The sequence below is a fragment of the Cervus elaphus genome, chromosome 21 (genome assembly GCF_910594005.1).
Source record: "Cervus elaphus chromosome 21, mCerEla1.1, whole genome shotgun sequence".
NCBI lineage: Eukaryota > Metazoa > Chordata > Mammalia > Artiodactyla > Cervidae > Cervus > Cervus elaphus.
Window position 1 is genome coordinate 33,768,726 of NC_057835.1, and position 24,995 is coordinate 33,793,720.

Below are 24,995 nucleotides of genomic sequence, written 5' to 3' on the forward strand. Positions count from 1 at the left end.
AACTCTGGGAGATAGTGAGGGAGAGGGAGGCCTGGCATGCTGCCTTCCATGGGGTCTCAAAGAGTTGGACAGAACTTGGCAACAAGACACACAGAGGGTATGGGGCATGGTTGCAGCTGGTACCAGAGATAGTGGGTCTGTGGTGCTGACATCTGCCTTAGCCATTGATGCACAGCTGGATGTTGGCTGGAGTGGTAAAAGGAATTGGGAGCATGGACAAGGGAATATATATTATAGTTACAGTATCTAAGCTGAAAAGGGAGAGGATGGAAGAGAGGAACAAGCTGATAGATTTGGGGAGCTGGGGGTACTAGTGAGATTAGTACCACGAGCACAGGGAAGTGAGGTGGTGAGGTAGGCAGTAGTGGGTGAGGCTGGAGTTCAAGGTTTGTGACCTGGAGAACATCCAGGTACCTGAACAAGGGGTCACAAGGGAGGGTGGGCTGGCTGGGAGGACTAGGTGGGAGCTGAAGGACCTTCAGTCAAAGGTCAGTTACAGGACTTGGGGTGGAGAGAGTGAGAGCCGAGTGCCACGATCCTGAGGAACACGAGTGAGTTGATAGATCTGGGGACAGCCATGGGGCAAACGGGACCTGTGGACGGTAAGGACATCAAAGGTTGGGGGCAGAGTGTCTGGAAGGCTGGAAGGAGAATGCTGCTGCAGCTGCTTCAGGGCTAGGGAGGCCCAGAAAATAGAATGGCCCCAAGGCGTGCTCAGATTTAAAAGTTGATATGCAGTATACATGAATTGGTCACCTTATGTACAGATAATCAAAAGTTGTAGGGGCACCTTGGCCTCAACAGGTAAACTAATATGTGTGTGTAGTCAGTCGTGTCAAACTCTTTGCAACCCTTTGGACTGAAGCCCTCCAGGCTCCTCTGCTCATGGAATTTTCCAGGCAAGAATACTGGAGTGGGTTGCCGTGCCCTTCTCCAGGGATCAACCCTGCATTTCCTGTACTGGCAGGAAGACACTTCACCACTGTGCCACAAGAGAAGCCTGTGTAAACACACAGAACAAACTGTTTTGGACAACTCCTTTTAGCCATTGACATTGTAAGTTATTGTAGGCTCAACAGCATGTGGGAGTTGGTTCGCACCAGTGGATGAGGGATGCACATCGTCAAATTTTCTGGAATTTTGGCAAGCTGGGTGTTATGTTGGTAGCTTGAAGCAGACCTGGGAGGGAACAGTTATGCCAAGAAAATTTTCAAACACTTCACCACTAGGGCTTTTTCTCCCCTGGAAATCTGGTTGTTGAACATTTTCCAGTACACCACTGAATAGGCCTAATGAGAACCTCCAATCTGCCCAGCCTTACAGTCCTGTTGTGGGTTTAACTGTGTCACTAAAGGAGAAATGTCATAATGCCCAGCGTGTGTGGATGTGACCTTCTTGAAAGTAGGGTTCTGCCCATGTAATTAAGATGTCAGTTAAGATGAGGACATCATGGAGTAATAGTTATTGTTGTTTAGTCGCTCAGTCGTATCTGACTCTTCTGTGACCCCATGGACCGTAGCCGCCACCCGCCCCCCACCCTCCTCTGTCCGTGGATTTCCCAGGCACGGATACTGGAGTGGGCAATGTGGGTCCTTAATCCCACATGACTGTAGTCTATAAGAGCAGCCGCAGACACAGACACACAGAGAGAGGAGCACCGTATGAAGACAGAGCAGGGAGGACACTGTGGCGATGGAGGCAGAGACTGAGGCATGCCAAGGATGGCCCAGTGCCAGAAGCTAAGAGGATGCCATGAGCTTTGTTCCCTTGGAGCCACCAGAAGAAACCGGCCTGGCCCACAACACCTTGATTTCAGACTTCAGCCTCCCAGGGCTGTGAGATGATACGCTTCCGTTGTTCTAAGCCATCCACTTTGTACTAGCTTGTTCAGCATGGCTAGAAACCGACACCTGCCATGCCATCCAGTCTGGGCACCAGACCGGTGGAAGTTCCCCAGTGAGAACTATGGAGGGAAGATCCCTGTTCCCGTGCTCTGGCTCCCAGGGAACCCCCCCTTCCCCCTCCCCCAGCCTGGCTGTCCTGCACTGTCATCTGCTCCTCCTTGTCAGCTGCCTCGGATTGTCGAGTGTGCTTTTTAAAAAAAAAAAAAAATTATTTATTTTAATTGGAGGATAATTACTTTACAATATTGTGATAGTTTTCGCCATATATCAGTATGAATCGGCCATAAGTACACATGTGTCCCCCTCATCCTGAACCCCCCTCCCACCTTCCTCCCTATCCTATCCCTCCAAGTTGTCACAGAGCACCAGCTTTGGGTGCCCTGCTTTATACATCAAACCCACACTGGTCATCTATTTTACCTATGGTAATACATATGTTTCAATGCTATTCTTGCAAATCATCTCACCTTCTCCTCCTTCCTTTGAATCCAAAAGTCTATTCTTTATGTCTGTGGCTTCTTTGCTGCCATGTATGTGGGATTGTCATATCATCTTTCCAGATTCCATATATATGTGTTAATATATGGCATTTGTCTTTCTCTTTCTGACTTACTTCACTCTGTATAATAGACTCTAGGTTCATCCACCTCATTAGAACTGACTCAAATGCATTCCTTTTTATGGCTGAGTAATATTCCATTGTGTATATGTACCACAACTTCCTTATCCATTCATCTGCCGATGGACATCTAGGTTGCTTCCATGTCCTAGCTATTATTATAAATAGTGCTGCAGTGAACACTGGGGTACAGGTATCTTTTTCAAGCAAGGTGAAAAGACAGCCCTCAGAACGGGAGAAAGTAGTAGCAAACAAAACAACTGACAAAGAATTAATCTCCAAAATGTACAAGCAGCTTATGCAGCTCAAAACCAGAAAAATGAACAACCCAATCAAAAAGTGGGCAGAAGAGCTAAACAGACATTTCTCCAAAGAAAACATACAGGTGCATAATAAACACATGGAAAGATACTCAACATAGGTCATTATTAGAGAAATGCAAATCAAAACCACAATGAGGTATCACCTCACACTAGTCAGAATGCCCACCATCAAAAAGTCTACAGACAATAAATGCTGGAGAGGGTGTGCAGAAAAGGGAACCTTCTTACACTGTTGGTGTGAGTGCAAATGGATAGAACCACTATGGAGAACAGTATGGAGACTCCTTAAAAAACTAGGAATAAAACTAGCATATGACCCAAGCATCCCACTACTGGGCATACACCCTGGAGTGTGCTTTTAAGTGTAGATGAGTTGTCTCCTCTTCTAACTGGTAACCAGAAGCTATAAATTCAAGGTAGCTGAGTGTGAGGCCAGAGCAGCCCTTTCAGACTGCAGTGTGCTCTTGCCTTTAAAACACTTACCCCACCTTGCTGGTTAAGGAACACCTGACTGAGATCTGGTGTTTCGGGACCTCTGTGATGTGCCAGAGAGAGAGAGAGAGAGAGAGTGAAAGCGAGAGCGAGCAAGAGCGCGGGAATGGCTCCTGGCCTCTGCCTCCCCCAGCAGCAACCAGTAGGCACTGATGTGCTGGTTGTGGATTCGCTGCCTGGAGCTCTTGGGTCTTCTGCTCTGGCCCAGTCAATGGGTATGAGACCTCTGAATTGCAGTAACTGCCCCTAAGTTTCCCCCTTCAGACAGAAACTTCAGAACAGATTTTTATAAGGTTATGTTTTAACCCCCCCAACTGCCTAGCTACTCGACACTATTGCAAAACTTCAGCTTCAGAAGAACGCAGCAAAAGGGTGGTGTCCCCTCTAGCCATGGCTTGCCCCACCCTGATATTTCCATGAGTGTTTTTCTTGGTGATTCTCAGAATCTCAGGTAGCTGAGGGAGCCGCGTCAGCGATGAGTATCTGTCTGCGCGTGTGTTCAGTCATGTCCAACTCTTTGTGACCCTGTAGACTGTAGCATGCCAGGCTTCTCTGTCCATGGAATTTTCCAGGCAAGAATACTGGAGAGAATTGTCATTCCCATCTCCAGGGGTCTTGCCCATCCAAGGATTGAACCCGGATCTCCTGCGTCTCCTGCATTGGCAAGCAGATTCTTTACCATTTTGCTAGCTGAGAAGTCCAGGGATATTAAACAGAACCGGTGATTTCGGGTGAGGACTGTTTAGAAGCTGAAATTCCTGTTTACGGTTCATTACATTTTGAACACCAGAGGGCGATACAGTCACAGGGAATAGATGCTCGGCTTCATTTTCCTAATGTGAGATCAAATGTTGAAAATTATTCTTTTGACTGTTTTGCTCTGTCCCTAAGAAAGATACAGCAAAGGCTTTTGAGACCACTTTCTGGATGTCCAAGTCCTGACGCCGGGTCGTGGGACACCCACCAGAGGGTGCTGGGCAGGGTTACAGCTTCCTTTGTGGGGAAGCCCTTGTCACTGACCCTCCCACCCCATGCTGAGACTGTCCGGTCTGCTCTGCTCTTTGGGAGGGTGTGGATTGTGTCCCAGGTACAAGCTAATTCGTGTGCGGACCCGGCTTGTTACTTCCAGGGCCAGTCATTTAACTGGTTTCCTGAGTTCTACACTTAGTATCTGGCCCTGAAAGAGTGGAGAAGCCCGATAGAGGAGACCCCACAAGGAGGGCTGAAGGACTGCAGGGGTCCTGTGGCTCCCCTGGAGGCTCAGACAGTAAAGAATCTGCCTGCAGTGTGGGAGACCCAGGTTCGATCCCCCGGTCGGGAAGATCTCCTGGAGAAAGGGAATGGCTATCCACTCCAGTATTCCTGCCTGGACAATCCCATGGACAGAGCAGCCTGGCAGGCTACCCAGTCCATAGGGTCACACAGAGTTGGACACGACTGAGTGACTAATGCTCTCACTACTTTTACTTCATTAGTTGTTGCCCTGACAGTTGGTGGGACTTTGGTGGTGGCCAGCTGGTGATCCAGCTGGTGACCCAGGGTCTGTGGCCCTGGATCAGCTCTCACCAATCGTCTCTGGCTGCGAGGATGTTCTGGCAGAATGTTCATGGCTTCTGGAGCACTCTGGACAGCGGTGCAGGACTCATGGAAGAGTCTGGGAGAAGCAGGTGTAGAGCAGTTGGGAATGGCCCAGGGGAGGTTTGACAGGGGTGGTGAGGGCCCTGGAAGGGGTGACAGGGCTCAGCTTTGGGTCTCTGAGGCCTGTGAAGAGAGCCCGAGCTGCACAAGTGCCCACCTAGGAGGACAGGAGGGAGACAGCATCAGAGCCTATCTCATCCTGCAGGCTTAGAAGCCATGGATGTGTGTATGTGTGCCCCTGACTACATATCATTCAGAAAGGAGACTGTCTACTGGTGATCCAGTGGCTAAGACTCTGAGCTTGCAATGCAGGGGATCGGGGTTTGATCCCTGATCAGAGAACTAGATCCCACATGTCTCAACTACAAGTTCATGTGCCACAACTAAGACCCAGCGAAGCCAAATACATAAAAAAAGAAGAAAAAGGGGACTGTCTACTTCCACCCACTGGGAGAGGCATCTCAGCTTTAGCTATTCAGTCTGTGCACCTTCCAAAGGCATTCAGCAGACAGCGAGACTGTGCTTAGCAATGACATGTTGTCAACTGTAAAGCACCGCTTACTCCACAAAACAGAAGAAGGTCATGCAGACCAAAAAACTAATGAGTTGATTACAAGTTAGTGGGTCCTAGCTGTTCATCTGAAAGACAAACCTTTAGCAAACAGAGGGGGAAATGGGTATTTACAATGCTGTTGCTGCTGCAAAGTCGCTTCTGTCACGTCCAACTCTGTGTGACCCCATGGACCATGGCCTGCCAGGCTTCTCTGTCCATGGGATTCTCCAGGCGAGAAATACTGGAGTGGGTTGCCATGCCCTCCTCCAGGGGATCTTCCAGGGACTGAACCTGTGTCTCTTATGTCTCCTGCATTGGCAGGCAGGTTCTTTACTATTGTGCCACCTGGGGAGCCCTGTACCTACAAGAGAGGGCACAAAGTCATAGCCATTACCCCAGTGAGTAAGTTGAAATGTTCCTCTGGAAAATCCACTGTGGACATGAGAAACTGGTGCAAGTTCAGAGGACTGCCCTGCTTCCAGGCCTGTGGTTGTTGCAGGAGCTGCTTGACCACGTGCAAGAGGATTCTCGGCTATTTATGATTCTGTTTCTCAATTGAGCCTTTTAAATTAACAAGGATATAAAAGGACAGATTTGGAAGTAGAGTACTTAGGTGGGGCCCTAGTTCCAGCTTCCTGCCCCTCAGGATTGATGTTCATGCTTGGGGAAAGTGACATGACCACAAGTAGTCAGTTGGCTCTTCCTTAAAACAGACACTGAGTGTCAGATAATGTATCTAACGTGGAAAACCTTAGGAAATTACCAAGTATGATATAAGGGCAGTTATTAATCTCTAGAAGGAATCCTTAAGTATTTCTTTCTCTTTCAAATACATGTCTGTTACCTGTGCTGGTTGAGGCTTCATTTGAAAGTGGGCCTTATGGTGTTAGTGGTAAGGAATCCACCTGCCAATGCAGGAGATGCAAGAGACGAGGATTGGATCCCTGAGATGGAATGATCCCCTGGAGGAGGAAATGGCAATTCACTCCAATATTCTTGCCTGGAGAAGCCCATGGACAGAGAAGCCTGGTGGGCTACAGTCCATGGGGCTGCAAAGAGTTGGACACGACTGAGCAGTTAGTGGGTTTATTAGCGTTAAAGATATATCTATGGCCAGTGCTACTGAACTACTACTTAAATGCAAAAAAAAAAAAAAAAAAAAGGAATGACTACTATTCTGATAGCTGTGTACTCTGTTGGCTTTGTAGTCTGTTTGGTCACATTTATATGACAATGTGCAGAATAATCACTATACTGGAAACCATATTGAAGGGAAATTTCGCCTTGAGTAAAGGTTTTTATTTTTGTTTTTGTCCTCGATCTCTTTTAGCTAATTAACAAAAGAGACATCTTGAGCTAATGTGAATGGGGAACAACTACAGGCAACATCAAGGATCAACATTCTGCTTAGAGACATTTTTGTCAAATAAACACTTCTGTTGGACTTGACGTCTCCTTGGTTTATCACAGCAAGTGCTTACTGTAAGTAAGCGACAAGGTGTTTAAATTTCACATCTGTGAAGTCCATGTTATGTTTCCTAGCAGGGTACAAGACACAATCAATACTTTTTCAGTAATACAGGTCTCAGATTCAGAGTTTTATTTAACCAAACAGATACTGTCCTTGACACTGAACTACATATTGAACCTCACTAAGGAACGGGCTTATTGATACTTCCTTGTTTAAATCCATTACTCCAATTTTTTTTTTCATGAACTTTAAAACATACACCATCTGGCTCATTCACAGATTGATAAGCAAGGGAATATATTAATAGACCGTGAACTCCTGAAGCAAAGCTCTCTGGTGAGTTAAGAGCCTGGGATGTGACATCAAAGCCCAGGTCCACGGCTTAATAGCTGGTAAATTTGGGCAGTTCATCAGCCTCTCTAATCTTATATTCCTCCTCTGTAAAATAAGGATAGGAGTATACCCTTCTCATACTTCTGTAGGTTTCCAACAAAAAAATCTAACATGTAAGTTGCTGGCATCACCAGCACCATTATTATCACCTCTAAAAGCATCACAACCCCCAGTACAATGTCTTGCACTATATGCATAGCATAGCTCATTCCGCTTACTGATAAATTAGATATTTGGGGTGAAATCTACCAGGATTACACATTCAAATTATCAAAGCACTTTCAGCATACTCTGTTTCAATTTTAGGGGGCAGAGAGAGAGCCAACGATTGTCTTAACTGCTCAAACCCCAACCCTAGAAAATAATCATTAGATTTGTGTTTATGAAAGTTCCTAGTGTCATTCTTGGCACATCTATACTAGACATTTGATAAAAGTTCTAAGAGATAAAAAGGGTTCATATTTTATGACTGTTTGTAGAGAAGAAAAGTGGATTAAAGTGACTTGCCCAGAGTCTACAGGAATGTGTTTTTTTTGGATAATTTTTCTTGATTTAAACTTTGAGAAGCCAAATTTTATTTTCTGTTGAATCACACAGATGCCATTATTTTATCTAAGTGTTTTCTTAGGAAACCCAGGCAAAGGAAAATTCCTCCAGACAGCTGCTTGGTCAACAAGTGCTTCTCATGTTACTTAACTAAAGTTGTCAGGTTCAATGAATCTGGGAACCAGTCAGCACTAGCTCTTAATGCAGGAAACTCTACAGAACCACCTGGAGCCCTAAAAGTGCCTGAGCTGGGTCCACTGTGCAAGCTTTTGTGTTAGGTTAAAACTAAGAGATTTTTGCTTTGGGACACCATGGGTGGCACCTACACATCAGAATTCTTAAAACCTTTCCCACTGATTTTAGAAAGAGTTCCTCTCTAGTTTTTCCCTCTTTAGGTCTTCTATGGTTCTTTTTAAAACTGAAGTACAGTTGATTTACAATGTTATATTAATTTAGATGTATAGCACAATGATTAAGTATTTTTATAGACTATATTCCATTTCAAAGTTATTAAAAATAACATATATATTTCCCTGTACTGTACAATATATCCTTATTGCTTATTTATTTTATACATAGTAGTATGCATCTCTTAATCCCATACCCTTATCTTGTCCCTCCCCTTCTCCCTCCCTACTGGTAGCCACTAGTTTGTTCTCTATATCTGTGAGTCTATTCCTATGTTATATTCCTTTGTTTGGTTCATTTTTTAGATTCCACATACAAATGATTACACAGAGTAATTGTATTTATCTGGCTTATTTCACTAAGCATGACACTCTCTAGGTCCATTCATATTGTTGCAAATGGCAGAATTTTATTCTTTTTACAGCTGAGTAATATTCCATTGTGTGTGTGTGTATGTACACACGCACACACACACTACATCTTCTTTATCCATTTATCTGTTGATGGACATATAGATTGCTTCCATATCTTGGCTATTATAAATAATGCTACTATGAACATTGGGGAGAATGCATTTCTTAGAATTAGTGTTTTTATTTTCTTTGCCTTGCAGTGGAATTGTTCAGTCATATGGTAGTTCTTCTTATACTGTTTATGGGGTTCTCAAGGCAAGAATACTGAAGTGGTGTGCCGTTCCCTTCTCCAGTGGACCACATTTTGTCAGAACTCTACACCATGGTCTGTCTTTGGTGGCCCTACCTGGCATGGCTCATAGTTTCATTGTTAGACAAGGCTGTGGTCCTTCTTAGATACTAAGAGGCCTTAAGATATTAAGACACCTTCTTAGATATCTATATTCTTAGATATTAAGCCTTAGAAGAGCCAAGGCTGTGTCGCTTCTTATATATTAAGAAGAGATGGCAAGAATACACAGAAGAACTCTACAAAAAAGACCTTCATGACCCAGATAACCACGATGGTGTGATCACTCACCTAGAGCCAGACATCATGGACTACAAAGTCAAGTGGGCCTTAGGAAGCATCACTACCAGCAAAGCTAGCGCAGGTGATGGAATTTCAGTTGAGCTATTCCAAATCCTAAAAGATGATGCTGTGAAAGTGCTGCACTCAATATGCCAGCAAAGTTGGAAAACTCAGCAGTGGTCACTGGACTGGAAAAGGTCAGCTTTCATTTCAATCCCAAAGAAAGGCAATGTCAAAGAACGTTTAAACTACTGCACAATTGCACTCATCTCACATGCTAGCAAAGTAATGCTCAAAATTCTCCAAGCCAGGCATCAACAGTACATGAACTGTGAAGTTGCAGATGTTCAAGCTGGATTTAGAAAAGGCAGAGGAACCAGAGATCAAATTGCCAACATCCACTGAATCATCGAAAAAGCAAGAGAGTTCCAGAAAAAACATCTGCTTTATTGACTATGCCAAAGCCTTCAACTGTGTGGATCACAACAAACTTGGAAAATTCTTAAAGAGATGGGAATGCCAGACCACCTTACCTGCCTCCTGAGAAGTCTGCATGCAGGTCAAGAAGCAACAGTTAGAACTGAACATGGAACAACAGACTGGTTCCAAATAGGAAAAGGAGTACATCAAGGCTGTATATTGTCACCCTGCTATTTAACTTACATGCAGAGTACACCATGCAAAATTCTGGGTTGGATGAAGCACAAGCTGGAATCAAGATTGGCAGGAGAAATATCAATAACCTCAGATATGCAGATGACACCACCCTTATGGCAGAAAGTGAAGAGGAACAAAAGAACCTCTTGATGAAAGTGAAAGAGGAGAGTGAAAAAGTTGGCATAAAGCTCAACATTCAAAAAACTAAGATCATGGCATCTGGTCCCATCACTTCATGGCAAGTAGATGGAGAAACAATGGAATAGTTGGAGACTTCATTTTTGGGGGCTCCAAAATCACTGCAGATGGTGACTGCAGCCATGAAATTAAAAGACACTTGCTCCTTGGAAGAAAAGCTATGACCAACCTAGACAGCATATTAAAAAACAGACATTACTTTGCCAGCAAAGGTCCATCTAGTCAAAGCTTTGGTTTTTCCAGTAGTCACAGATGGATGTGAGAGTTGGACTGTGAAAAAAGCTGAGCACCGAAGAATTGATGCTTTTGAACTGTGGTGTTGGAGAAAACTCTTGAGAGTCCCTTGGACTGCAAGGAGATCCAACCAGTCCATCCTAAAGATCAGTCCTGGGTGTTCATTGGAAGGACTGATGCTGAAGCTGAAACTCTAATTTTTTTGGCCACCTGATGCAAAGAACTGACTCATTTGAAAAAACCCTGATGCTGGGAAAGATTGAGGGCAGGAGGAGAAGGGGATGACAGAGGTTGAGATGGTTGGATGACAGCACTAACTCAATGGACATGAGTTTGAGTAAGTTCCCAGAGTTTCTGATGGACAGGGAGGCCTGGCGTGCTGCAGTTTATGGGGCTGCAAAGAGTCGGACACTACTGAGTGACTGAACTGAACTCAACTGAAGTGATGGTAGTTCTATTCTTATTTTTTTGAGCAAACTCTGTACTATTTTTCATTGGACTGCACCAATTTTCTTTCCCACCAACAATGCAGGAGGGTTCCCTTTTCTCCACATCCTTGACAAAATGTTATTTGTCAACAGCCATGTAGACAGGTGTGAGGCAACATCTCATTGTGGTTTCAATTTTCATTTCTCTGATGATTAGTGATATTGAGCATATTTTCAAGAGTATGTGGGTCATCTGTATATCTTCTTTGGAAAAACATCTCTTCAGTTCTGCCCATATTTTTCATCAGGTGTTTGTCTTTTGATGTTCAGTTGTATAAGCTGTTTATATATTTTGGATATTAACCTCTTGTCAGTCACATCACTTACAAATATTTTCTCCCATTCCATAGGTGGTCTTTTCATTTGTCAATGGTTTCCTTTGCTGTGCAAACATTTTTAAGTTTAGTTAGGTTCCATTTGTTTATTTTTGCTTCTGTTTCTTTTGCCTTAAGAGACAGATCCAAAAAGATATTGCTGTTATTTATGTCAAAGAATATTCTGCCTATGTTTTCCTTTAGGAGTTTTATAGAATTTGGTCTTACATTTAGGTCTTTAATCCATTTTGAGTTTATTTTTGTGTATGGTGTTAGAGAATGTTCTAATTTCATTCTTTTACATGTAGTTGTCCAGTTTTTCCAGCACCACTTACTGAAGAGACTGTCTTTTCTCCATTGTATATTCTTGCCTCCTTTGTTGTAGATTAAATGACCATAAGCTTGTGGGTTTATTTCTGGGCTCTCTATTCTGCCCCATTGATCAATATATCTGTTTTTGTGCCAGTACCATGCTGTTTTGCTTACTGTAGTTTCAGAGTATAGCCTGAAGTAAGGGAGCTTGATACCTCCAGCTCTGTCCTTTTTTTCTCAAGATTGCTTTGGCAATTAAATGTCATTGTAGTTTCATGTAAATCTTAGAATTACTTGTTCTACTTCTGTGAAAAATGTCATGGGTATTTTGATAGAGAGTGCATTTCATCTGTAGATTGCTTTAGGTGGTAAGCCCATTTTAACAATATTAATTCTTCCAATCCAAGAACATGGAGTATCTTTCCATTTTCTTTGTATCATCTTCAATTTCCTTCATTAATGTTTTACAGTTTTCAGAATATAGATCTTTTATCTCCTTGGTTAAGTTTATTCTTACATATTTTAGTCTTTTTGATGTGATTTTAAACCAGATTTTTTAAATTTGTCTTTCTGATAGTTCATTATTACTGTTTCAAAAAGCAACAGATTTCTGTATATCAATCTTGTATCCTGCAAATTAAAAAAGTTATTTATTCGTTTCAACAGGTTTTTTTGTTGTTGTTGTTGGAGACTTTAGGGTTTTCTAGAAATAGTACCATGAAATCTGCAAATAGTCACAGATTTAGTTCTCTTTCAATCTGGATGCCTTTTATTCCTTTTCCTTGTCTGATTGTTGTGGCTAGCGTTTCCAATACTATGTTAAATAGACGTGGTGATAGTGGGCATCCTTGTCTTGTTCCTGACTCTAGAGGAAAGACTGTCAAATTTTCACAGTGATTATGATGCTAATTGTGTTATTGGTCTTTTTTATATAAATGCTCTTTATTTTGTTTGGATTTTTGTTGTTCAGTCACTAAGTCATGTCCAACTCTTTGGACCCCATGAACTGCAGCATGCCAGGCTTCCCTGTCCTTCATTATCTCCCGGAGTTTGCTCAAACTCATTGAGTCAGTGATGCTATCTAACTATCTCATCCTCTGCCACCCCCTTCTCCTCTTGTCCTCAATCTTTCCCGGCATCAAGGTCTTTTACAGTGAGTCGGCTCTTCCCATCAGGTGGCCAAAGTATTAGACCTTCAGCTCAGCATCAGTCCTTCCAATGAGTATTCAGGGTTGATTTCCTTTAGGATTGACTGGTTTAATTTCCACACTGTCCAAGAGGCTCTCAAGAGTCTTCTCCAGCACTACAATTTGAAAGCATCAATTCTTTGGCGCTCAGCCTTCTTTATAGTCCAACTCTCACATCCACACACAACTACAGGAAAAACCATAGCTTTGACTATACGGACTTTTGCTGGCAAAGTGATGTCTCTGCTTTTTAATATGCTGTGTATAAGGAGAGACATCACTTTGCCAACAAAGGTCCATCTGGTCAAGACTATGGTTTTTCCAGTGGTCATATATGGATGTGAGAGTTGGACTGTGAAGAAAGCTGAGCGCCAAAGAATTGACGCTTTTGAACTGTGGTGTTGGAGAAGACTCTTGAGAGTCCCTTGGACTGCAAGGAGATCCAACCAGTCCATCCTAAAGGAGATCAGTCCAGGGTGTTCATTGGAAGGACTGATGCTGAAGCTGAAACTCCAGTACTTTGGCCATCTCATGTGAAGAGTTGACTCATTAGAAAAGACCCTGATGCTGAGAGGGATTGGGGGCAGGAGGAGAAGGGGACGACAGAGGATGAGATGGCTGGATGGCATCACCGACTCAATGGGCATGAGTTTGAGTAAACTTCAGGAGCTGGTGATGGACAGGGAGGCCTGGCATGCTGCGATTCATGGGGTCGCTAAGAGTCGGACACGACTGAGTGACTGAACTGAACTGAATGGCGGTTGGTCATAGCCTTTCTTCCAAGGAGCAAATGTCTTTTAATTTCATGGCTGCAGTCACCATGTGCAGTGATTTTGGAGCCCAAGAAAATAAAATCTGTGACTGTTTCCATTGTTTCCTCATCTGTCTGCCATGATGTAATGGGACTTGATATCTTCGCCTATACCCACTTTGATGAGAATTTTTATCATGAATGAATGTTGAATTTTGTCAAATGCTTTTTCTGCATCTATTGAGATGATTATGTGATTTCTTTTAGCCAGGTCTTAATGTGGTGTATCACACTGATTGGTCTGCAAATACTGGACAATCCTTGTATCCCTGGAATAAGTCCTACTTGATCATGGTGTATAAGCATGATTCTTTTAACATATTGTTGAATTCAGCTTATTAATATTTTGTTGAGGATTTTTGCATCTATATTCATCAGAGATACTGGCTTTAATTTCCTTTGTTGTAGTGTCTTTGTCTGGTTTTGGGATCGGGCTAATAGTAGAATGAATTTGGGAGTGCTTTATTCTCTTTTTTTTTTATTTCTTTGGAATAGTTTGAGCAGGATAGGTATTAGCTCTTCTTTATATGTTTTGTAAAATTCCCCTATGAAGCTGTCTGGTCCTGGGCTTTTGTTTCCTGGGAGTTTTTAAATTATAAATTCAATTTCACTACCAGTGATCAGTCTGTTCAGATTGTCTATTTCTTTCTGATTCAGTCTTAGAGAGTTGTATGTTTCTAGAAATTTGCCCATTTCTTCTAGGTTATCCAATTTATTAGACTATCATTGTTCATAGTATTCTATGATATTTTGTATCCTTGCGATATTATTGGTTGCTATGTTTTCCTCTATCATTTCTTATTTCGTTTATTTGGGTCCTATCTCTTTTTTATAAGCCTGGCTAAAAGTTTATCAATTTTATATTTGTCTTTTAAAAAGACTACTGTTGGTTTCACTGATATTTTCTTTTATTTTTGTATCTACTTTATTTTCTCTCTGATCTTTATTATTTCCTTCCTTTTGCTGACTTTGATTTTCTTTTTCTAATTCCTTTAGATATTGTTAGATTGTTTATTTGAAATGTTTTTTGTCCTTGAGATAGGCCTAATCACTATAAACTTCCTTCTTAGAACTGCATTTTCCTGCATTCCATAGGTTTGGGAAGTTGTGCTTCCATTTTCATTCATCTGGAGGTATTTTCTGAATAATTTCCTCTGTAATTTCTTCATTGACTCATTGTTTTTATGTTAGCATGTTGTCTAGTCTCCATTTTCCCCCTAGTTTTCTTTCTGCAATTGATTTCAAGTTTCATACTACTGTTATCAGAAAAAATTCTTGATATAATTTCTATCCTTTAATATTTCTTGAGACTTATTTGGTGGCCTAGATGTGATTGATCATAGAGAATGTTCCACATGTACTTGAAAAAAAATGTATATTCTGTTTTTAGATGGAATGCCTTGCAGATATCTATTAAATCTAGTTAGTCTAATATCATTTAAGACCACAATTTCCTTATTGATTTTCTGTCTGGATAATCTGTCCATTGATGCAAATGGGGTGTTAGTCTTCTATTCCTATTGTAGTTTTGTCAGCTTCTCCCTTTATGTCCATTAATATTTGCTTTATATATTTAGGTGTTTCTACATTAGGTACATATATGTTGATAAGTGCTATATTCTTTTCTTATATTGATCCCTTTATCATTATATAATGCTCTTCTTTATCTTTCATTAGACTTTGTTTTAAAGTCTGTTTTTTTCTGCTATGAGTATTGCTATCTCCAGTTTCTTGTCATTTCCATTGTTTAAATATCCATCTATTAAATATTGAAATATCTTTTTCCATCCTCTCATTTTCAATCTCTGTGTGTTTTTATTTCTGAAGTGAGTCTCTTATAAGACAGATCCTGTTTTTTTCTTTTTTTCTAATCAGCCACCCTATACTATCTTATTAAAACATTTAACCCTTCCCCTGAAATCAGGAACAAGACAAGGGTGCCCACTCTCACCACTACTGTTCAACATAGTGTTGGAAGTTTTGGCCACAGCAATCAGAGCAGAAAAAGAAGTAAAAGGAATCCAGATAGGAAAAGAAGAAGTGAAACTCTCACTGTTTGCAGATGACATGATCCTCTATATAGAAAACCCTAAAGACTCTACCAGAAAATTACTAGAACTAATCAACGAATATAGTAAAGTTGCAGGATATAAAATTAACACACAGAAATCCCTTGCATTCCTATATACTAACAATGAAAAAACAGAAAGAGAAATTAAGGAAACAATACCATTCACCATTGCAACAAAAAGAATAAGATACTTAGGAGTATATCTACCTAAAGAAACAAAAGACCTATACATAGAAAACTATAAAACACTGATGAAAGAAATCAAAGAGGACACATACAGATGGAGAAACATACCGTGTTCATGGATTGGAAGAATCAATATTGTCAAAATGGCTATTCTACCCAAAGCAATCTATAGATTCAATGCAATCCCTATCAAGCTACCAACGGTATTTTTCACAGAACTAGACCAAAGAATTTCACAATTTGTATGGAAATACAAAAAACCTCGAATAGCCAAAGTAATCTTGAGAAAGAAGAATGGAACTGGAGGAATCAACCTGCCTGACTTCAGACTCTACTACAAAGCCACAGTCATCAAGACAGTGTGGTACTGGCACAAAGCCAGAAATATAGACCAATGGAACAGAATAGAAAGCCCAGAGATAAATCCACGAACCTATGGACACCTTATCTTTGACAAAGGAGGCAAGGATATACAATGGAAAAAAGACAACCTCTTTAACAAGTGGTGCTGGGAAAACTGGTCAACCACTTGCAAAAGAATGAAACTAGAACACTTTCTAACACCATACACAAAAATAAACTCAAAATGGATTAAAGATCTAAATGTAAGACCAGAAACTATAAAACTCCTAGAGGAGAACATAGGCAAAACACTCTCCGACATAAATCACAGCAAGATCCTCTATGACCCACCTCCCAGAATATTGGAAATAAAAGCAGAACTAAACAAATGGGATCTAATGAAACTTAAAAGCTTTTGCACTACAAAAGAAACTATAAGTAAGGTGAAAAGACAGCCGTCAGATTGGGAGAAAATAATAGCAAATGAAGAAACAGACAAAGGATTAATCTCAAAAATATACAAGCAACTCCTGAAGCTCAATTCCAGAAAAATAAATGACCCAATCAAAAAATGGGCCAGAGAACTAAACAGACATTTCTCCAAAGAAGACATACAGATGGCTAACAAACACATGAAAAGGTGCTCAACATCACTCATTATTAGAGAAATGCAAATCAAAACCACAATGAGGTACTATTACACACCAGTCAGGATGGCTGCTATCCAGAAGTCTACAAGCAATAAATGCTGGAGAGGGTGTGGAGAAAAGGGAACCCTCTTACACTGTTGGTGGGAATGCAAACTAGTACAGCCACTATGGAAAACAGTGTGGAGATCCCTTAAAAAACTGGAAATAGAACTGCCATATGACCCAGCAATCCCACTTCTGGGCATACACACTGAGGAAACCAGATCTGAAAGAGACACGTGCACCCCAATGTTCATCGCAGCACTGTTTATAATAGCCAGGACATGGAAGCAACCTAGATGCCCATCAGCAGATGAATGGATAAGGAAGCTGTGGTACATATACACCATGGAATTTTACTCAGCCGTCAAAAAGAATTCATTTGAACCAGTCCTAATGAGATGGATGAAACTGGAGCCCCTTATACAGAGTGAAGTAAGCCAGAAAGATAAAGAACATTACAGCATACTAACACATATATATGGAATTTAGAAAGATGGTAACGATAACCCTATATGCAAAACAGAAAAAGAGACACAGAAATACAGAACAGACTTTTGAACTCTGTGGGAGAAGGTGAGGGTGGGATGTTTCAAAAGAACAGCATGTATACTATCTATGGTGAAACAGATCACCAGCCCAGGTGGGATGCGTGAGACAAGTGCTCGGGCCTGGTGCACTGGGAAGACCCAGAGGAATCGGGTGGAGAGGGAGATGGGAGGGGGGATCGGGATGGGGAATAAGTGTAAATCTATGGCTGATTCATATCAATGTATGACAAAACCCACTGAAATGTTGTGAAGTAATTAGCCTCCAACTAATAAAAAAATTAAAAAACAAACAAAAATAACATTTAACCCATTGACATTCAGAATTATTATTGCTAGGTGTGTACTTACTGCCATTTTGCTTTTGTAGTTCTCTGTTATTTTCTTCATTTAGTTTCTTTCCTTGTGGTTTAATAATTTTTTTTAGTGATGTGCTTGTTTTCCTTTCTCTTTAATTGTATATCTGTTGTAGGTTTTTGATTTGTGGTTACCATCCCTCTTAGCCTTCTGTGATTCTATGCTTTCTTCATATTTATAGATTTAGGCACTTTATAATTTCCATCTTCTTTGTAACCTCTTCTTAAAAGGGACATTTTTTAACTTTGAAAAATTATGAAATATAATAGGAATTAACCAATTTGCATTCCGAAAAAAGAACACTTGGTTTTACAGAAATGCCAGAAATGTTCTGTAATTTTGTTTGAGGTGCTGCTGGACTGGTAGCCAATAACCTCTTAATTTTACACAGTCAAAGGAATAACTTATCTTTTCCCTTTCTAAATTCACTTAACTGAATGAATTTCACCCAGATCACTTGTCCCTTTGAAAAATGACCTGAATTCCATATAATAGCAATAATAACAGCAACAATGTAGTAGGGTAATAATAACAGAGAGAGCAATAATAATGCCTTGTTCATTGCACTGGGTTCTTTAGATTGGGTTCTTCAGGTTTATTTTCGATTAGGCCTTCCCTGGTGGCTCAGATGGTAAAGAATCTTCCTGCAATGCAGGAGACCTGGGTTTGATCCCTGCGTAGGGAAGAGCTCCTGGAGAAGGAAATGGCAACACACTCCAGTATTCTTGCCTGGAAAATTCCATGGACAGAGGAGCCTGGCTCTGGGATCATGGGCTACATTCCATGGGATCTCAAAGAGTCAGACATGACTAAGCAACTAACATTATTTGTTGCAACTACGTGCCCTTGTACATCACATGTTCAAAAAGAGTGGTGTTTGCATCTGCTGATATACGAAGCTTACATTAAACACCATGTACCCTAATGTTTATGATTCTTAGGTTATTTTGATTGAATATTAAAATTCATCTAGTCCCTGTTGCAGATTCTGTGCTGATGATTGATACTAGCCGTTTATTATAATAACCCTAACCCTATGTGGCAATTGAGAGAGGTATATAAAAGGTCTCCAGGAGCACCTAAGGGAATAGTGAAGACCCGATAAACAGAATGCACATCTATGAGTGCTAAGTTGCTTCAGTTGTGTCCCGCTCTTTGTGACCCCATGGACTGTATACTCTCAGGCTCCTCTGTCCATGGGATTCTCCAGGCAAGAATACTGGAGTGGGTTGCCATGCCTTCCTCCAGGGGATCTTCGCCACCCAGGGATTGAACCCACATCTCTTTCGTCTCCTGCACTGGCAGGTGGCTTTCTTACCACTAGCGCCACCTCGGAAGCCCATAAATAGAACACACAGGGAAAATGTAGTGTCCCATCCCCCAATACAAACACACACACATAGACTTCTCTCTCCAATTTTCTCACTTACAGAAAGGCCACATTGCTTCGTCTTGTAATATTTTCTAAATTCCCCTATTCAAACTTCAATGATTATACTGCTTTTACAGTACATTTAGTGCATTTTGCATCAAGGAGTTATTGATGTGCTTCTCATGAGTTATGTCCTTTAACAAACATCATTTAAACTTCACCATTTCTAGAAAGCCTCACTTGTTTAAGCGGAATTTCCTGCTATATCTTCAGATTATATATCAGAAGCCATACATATATAGGCATGTGCTGACATTCTATGTGTTAGAGCGCACCTCAGCATGAATGTTTTACTTCTTCAGTTTAAGTGCCCAGGCCCATTGAATATGCTCTTCCTCCTGCCTAGAGTATACTTGCTTCTCAAGTATACTTGAGAAGTATATGAACCCAGTCATTTGGTTCTTTTCAGATATCTGCGTGGCTATTTTTGTTCAGAGAAGCTTTTTCTGATCTTCCTTTGTACAGTCTTTTAACATTTACATGGTCTTGTAACACCTCTCCAAATTCTTATATTTATTTGAGCAATCATTTGAGTAATATCTGCCTCTGTTAGTAGGCTGTAACTCTGTAAACCACAAACCCAGAGTCTGTATTTTTGTTTACCAGGGTATTTCTAGCATTTAAGCAATGACTGGATCTAGTAGGTAACCAACTGGTGAATGACTAGATGAAGAAGAAACTATGTTTTCTCTCTGAAAAACAGCTACAGTTCTACTTCACCTAAGAGTTTTGCAGTACTTAAAAAATTATAAACTTAGAGCTTTTGTCCTTGTAATTAAATGTTTCTGCACAGCAAAGGAAACCATGAGCAAAAGAAAAAAGACAATCTATGGACTGGGAGAAAATATTTACAAACAATGCTACTGACAAGGGCTTAATTTCCAAAATATACAAAGAGCTCATACAGCTTAATGTCAAAAAACAAACAACCCAATCAAAAAATGGGCAGAAGACCTAAATAGACATTTCTCCAAAGAAGACATTCAGATGATAACAGGAGCATGAAAAGATGCTCAATATTGCTAATTACTAGAGAAATGCACATTAAAGCTACAATGAAGGATCACCCCAAAGCAGTCAGAATGGCCATCATTAAAAAGTCTCCAAATAATAAATGCTGGAGAGGGTGTGGAGAAAAGGGAACCTTTCTATATTGTTGGTGGGAATGTAAATTGGTGCAGCCACTATGGAGAACAGTATGGAGGTTCCTTAAAGAAATAAAAAGAGTTACCATATGATCCTGGGCATATATCCAGAGAAAACTCTAACTGAAAAAGATACAAGCACCCCAAAGTTCATAGCAGCACTATTTACAACAGCCAAGACATGGAGGCAGCCTAAATGTCCACTGACAGATGAATAGATAAAGACATGACATATCATATACATACATATGAATATTACTCAGCCATAAAAAAGGAATGAATATCATTTGCAACAACATAGATGGATTTAGAGATTATCATAATAAGTGAAGTAAGTCAGACAGCAAAAGACAAATATCATATGACATCATTTAAATGTGTAATCTAAAAAAGTGATACCAACAAACTCATTTATGAAACAGAAATAGACTCCCATAGAAAACAAATGTATGATTACCCAAAGGGAATAGTGGGGTGTATGGGAGAGAGATAAATCAGGAGTTTGGGATTAATGTGCATACACTACTATATATAAAATAGACAACAAGGACCTACATATAACACTGGGAATTATACTCAGTATCTTCTAATAACCTATAATGGAAAAGAATCTGAAGAAGGATACATACGTACATATGTATGTCTATATTGGCTTCCCACATATATATATATGTGTATATATATATACATATATATGTATCTCAATAGACACACACATGTATAACTGAATCACTATGCTATACACTTGAAACTAATGCAATATTGTAAATTAATTATACTTCATTTTTTTTTAAAAAAAGGACATTGTTCTTAACATGAAGTGATGCTGGAACTTCGGTATTTATTTCGAAGTGTCTTTAGTTCCACACCGCCCCCTCCCCCACATCCTCACCTAATTTCTTTGCATGATGATGGGCTGCTTCCTAAACTCCGGCTGGAAATCAGGATCTATGAGAAATAACCATTGTATCTGAGGAAAAAAAAACAGTGCTATCTAGAAGCGAGAGTGCTTTGAAATATTTGCACAAAATAGCACTAGGGTTTGTTGTGTGTCATGCTAAGAAGCAAACTTAAACTCTACCTTCAATTTCAGGAGCAAGATCCCATTTGGAAAATTCAAGAGTAACACCTGTCTCCTTTAACCCTTTTTCAAGCTTTATGATCTTACTCAAAATCATACGGAACTATTTTATCATGTTATATTTTTATGTTATATAAGAGTTTTAACAAGAAGTCTCTAATTCTTAAAACCACCTCAGTCAGCTCAATGCTTATTAACTAAAATTAGAGCAAAATGTTCAGATATGAAAATTGTTGGATTAATGTAGTGAAAAATTGTAGTTTTCCCCTTATTAATGTTACATGGTCCTTCCAGTAATCTTAAAGCAATTGATTAGTATTAGCCTTAGACCAAAGGAAAATAAAATTTAAAAGAACTCAACTTGACCCTGAATATCCAAAGCAACCTTCAGAAAGAACCACCAAGCTGGAGGTATCACACTCCCTGATTTCAAACTATATTATAATGCTATAGTAATCAAAACAGTATGGTATTGGCATAAAAACAGACATACAGATCAGTGGGACAGAATACAGAACCCAGAAATAAAGCCAGGCTCATATGGTCAATTAATCTATGACAAATGAGCTAAAAATATACACTGGGGAAAGGATAGTTTCTTCAATAAATGATGTTGGGAAAACTGGACAGCCACATGCAAAAGAATGAAACTGGATCACTATATTATACCATATGCAAAAAAATCAGCTCAAAATGGATTAAAAAGTTGAATGTAAGACCTGAAACAACAAAACTCTTAGAAGAAAATGTAGGTTTGGAAGTACCTTTTGACATTGGTGTGGGTGACAATATTTTGGATTTGACATCAAAAGCAAAGACTAAAACAAAAATAAGCAAGTGAGAATACATCAAGTTAAAAACCTTCTATGCAGCAAAGGACACCATCAACAAAATAAAAAAGCAACCTACCAAATGGGAGAAAGTATTTGCAAATCATACATTTGACAATGGGTTAATATCTAGAATATGTAAAGAATTCATACAAATCAATAGCAAAACAGCAAGCAAGCAATCCAATTAAAAGTGGGTAGATCTGAATAGGTATTTTTTCAAAGAAGGCACACAGGTGGTACATGAAAAAGTGTTCAACATAACTAATCATCAGGGAAATGCAAGTCACAACCACAGTAAGGTGTCACCTCACACCTGTCAAGCTGGCTATCATCAAAAAGTCTATAAATAACAAATGTTGATGAACATGTGGAGAAAAGGGAGACCTTGGTGCACTGCTGATAAGAATGTAAATTGGTGCAGCACCTATGGGAAACAGTACCTCAAAAAACTAAAAAAGAACTACCATATGATTCAGGAGTTTCACATCTGGGTACTTATCTGAAGAAAATAAAAACATTAACTCAAAAAGACACCTGTACCTCCATGTCACAGCAGCATTATTTGCAATAGCCAAGATACGGAAACAACCTAAGTGTGTATCAGTGGATAAAGAAAACATGGTAGATAGCACTTAACCATAAAAAAGGAAATCCTGACATTCGTGACAACATGGATGGATGTTGAGGGTATCATGCTGTGTGAAATAATTGAGACAAATACCATGTAATCTCATTTACATGTGGAACTTGAAAATAACCTGAGCTCACAGATACAGCGATCAGATTGGTGGTTGCCTTAAGCAAAGCAGGGGTGGGTGGGGGGGCGGGTAATGTAGCAGTGGTGACAGTTGGAGGTGGTCAAAAGGTACAAACTTCTAGCTACAAAATAAATATAAGTCATGAAGATGTAACGTACAGCATGGTGACTATAGTTAATAATACTGTATCGCCTATTGATAGTTGCTAAGAGAGACGATCTTAAAAGTTTTCATCACAAGAAAAAAAATTGTAACTATGTATGGTGATGGATGTTAATTAGACTTGGTGATCTCTTAACAATATATACAAACATTGAATCATTACATTGTACACCCGAAAGGAATTAAATATGTCAACTATATCTCAATAAAAAAAAATTAAAAGAACCCAGTTTGCATGTCAGGGGATAGCCCATTTTCTTGAGTGAAAGTTCTGGTGGAAACCTGGAGGCAGATTCATACCACCATTTGGTTGAGCCCAGCACCAGCTGACTGATGATCCAATTAGATATACAGATACAGCATGTATTTTGGTATCACTGGATATGCCTTGTAATGGCAACCTTCAAGTTCATGCATGTTTTATTCTCTCTTTGTTGTGTCTTCCAGAGGGATAATCTATTGGCTGATAGAGTAGCAAATCAAAAGTAACTCGACGCCATTGATTCACTTAAGCTCGTGTGGGAACAATGGAAAGAGGCAGCCGTTTCCTTTGAAAGAGCAGAACAGGTATGAAATAGTTCCTTTCGTTGCTGCCTTTCTTTATCTCTTTGCACACCTATTTCCAGACCAGTTGAAAACAGCAAGTGGTTCCTGTTTGAAAACACAGGATCAAAGTTATACGAACAGGTACTGGGGGTTATTTGCAACATTCCGAGTTGTCTCATCTTCAGGATGCTGTTTATATAAGTACCAGTGCAGTTAAGAGGTAATTATTTTTCAATAACAAATTGTAATCACACTAGGGAGAGTTTATACTTTAAAACATAGGCTTAGCATTTTGGATGTGTGGTTAGCTTTAAGATACAATGCTCTCTGAATAAGATCTTCCTCCAATAAATGGATTTCTATAGAGGGTTTACAGATGTAATAAAAAATGGTAAAATGTGTTGGTTTCTCCAATCACAGCCATCAAAAGTGTTTTTACTGTTTAATGATCTAATCTCCTTTGCTCATATTTTACTTTCTCAGCAGTGAAGGGACCCTGCCAAGAAAGGCAGAGCCTGATTTTTTTTTTTCCATTTTCAGAATTCACATAGTAGATAGAGGTGAAGCTTCTTTTATTCTGAAGGAAACATTTCATGTAAGCATGAAAATTTTAGGACAGCATTTGTAGGACTCCTCAAGTTAGTACCTTTAAAATATGTGCTTATTTTGAATTGGATGTCTGTCACCATTGGAGCATTGAGCCTTCTTTCAATTGTATCTTTATCAAGAGACAGGTGAGCTGAATGTGGTTTGGTAGTGAATGCTCAGTGGTCAGTGCTTTAAGAAATTATGATATTCATGGATTGTAATGCAGCTAGGTGACTCAGATGGTAAAGAATCAGGCTGCAATGCAGGAGACCCAGGTTCAACCCCCTGGGTGGGAAGATCCCCTGGAGAAGGAAATGGCAACCCACTCCATTATTCATGCCTAGAGAATTCCATGGACAGAAAAGCCTGGTGGACTACAGTCCGTGGGGCTGCGAAGAGTCAGACATGACTGAGCGACCAACACAAATGCAGCTAGAAAGTAATTTAAGTTCAGGAGATTAAGTATCATGTACCTATCACGATCAAAATTAAATTAATAACTTTGCATAACAATTTTTTCTCCATTGGATAGTATAGATAAGAGAGTATGAATAAATAATAAAGACTTGAATTTTGCATAGGAATATGAGCATTCAAAAGGCTAAGAGAAAGAACTCATAAAAATTATATTTTATAGAAGGCATTAAACAAAGGTATGGCTCCATTATTTAAGTTTAAGGAGAGTTTTTAGCAGATGTTTGGACTATTGCCCTGTAGTCAGTTGG

The 24,995-nt window shown here is 40.0% G+C and overlaps 1 protein-coding gene across 3 annotated transcripts in view; it reads left to right on the forward strand.

The window, feature by feature from the left end:
• The window catches only part of DNAJC5B (DnaJ heat shock protein family (Hsp40) member C5 beta), a 94,128-nt gene that overhangs the window by 11,344 nt on the left and 57,789 nt on the right, over positions 1–24,995 (forward strand). Inside the window, exons 2-3 of one of the 3 annotated variants that reach the window (XM_043880080.1) lie at positions 6,860–7,011; positions 23,584–23,703. The exons of 1 other annotated variant lie outside the window; for it this stretch is intronic. The gene's annotated coding sequence lies outside the window, so the exon portion shown is untranslated. The remainder of the gene's footprint in view (positions 1–6,859; positions 7,012–23,583; positions 23,704–24,995) is intronic. One more of the 3 variants, XM_043880079.1, reaches the window with a different exon arrangement.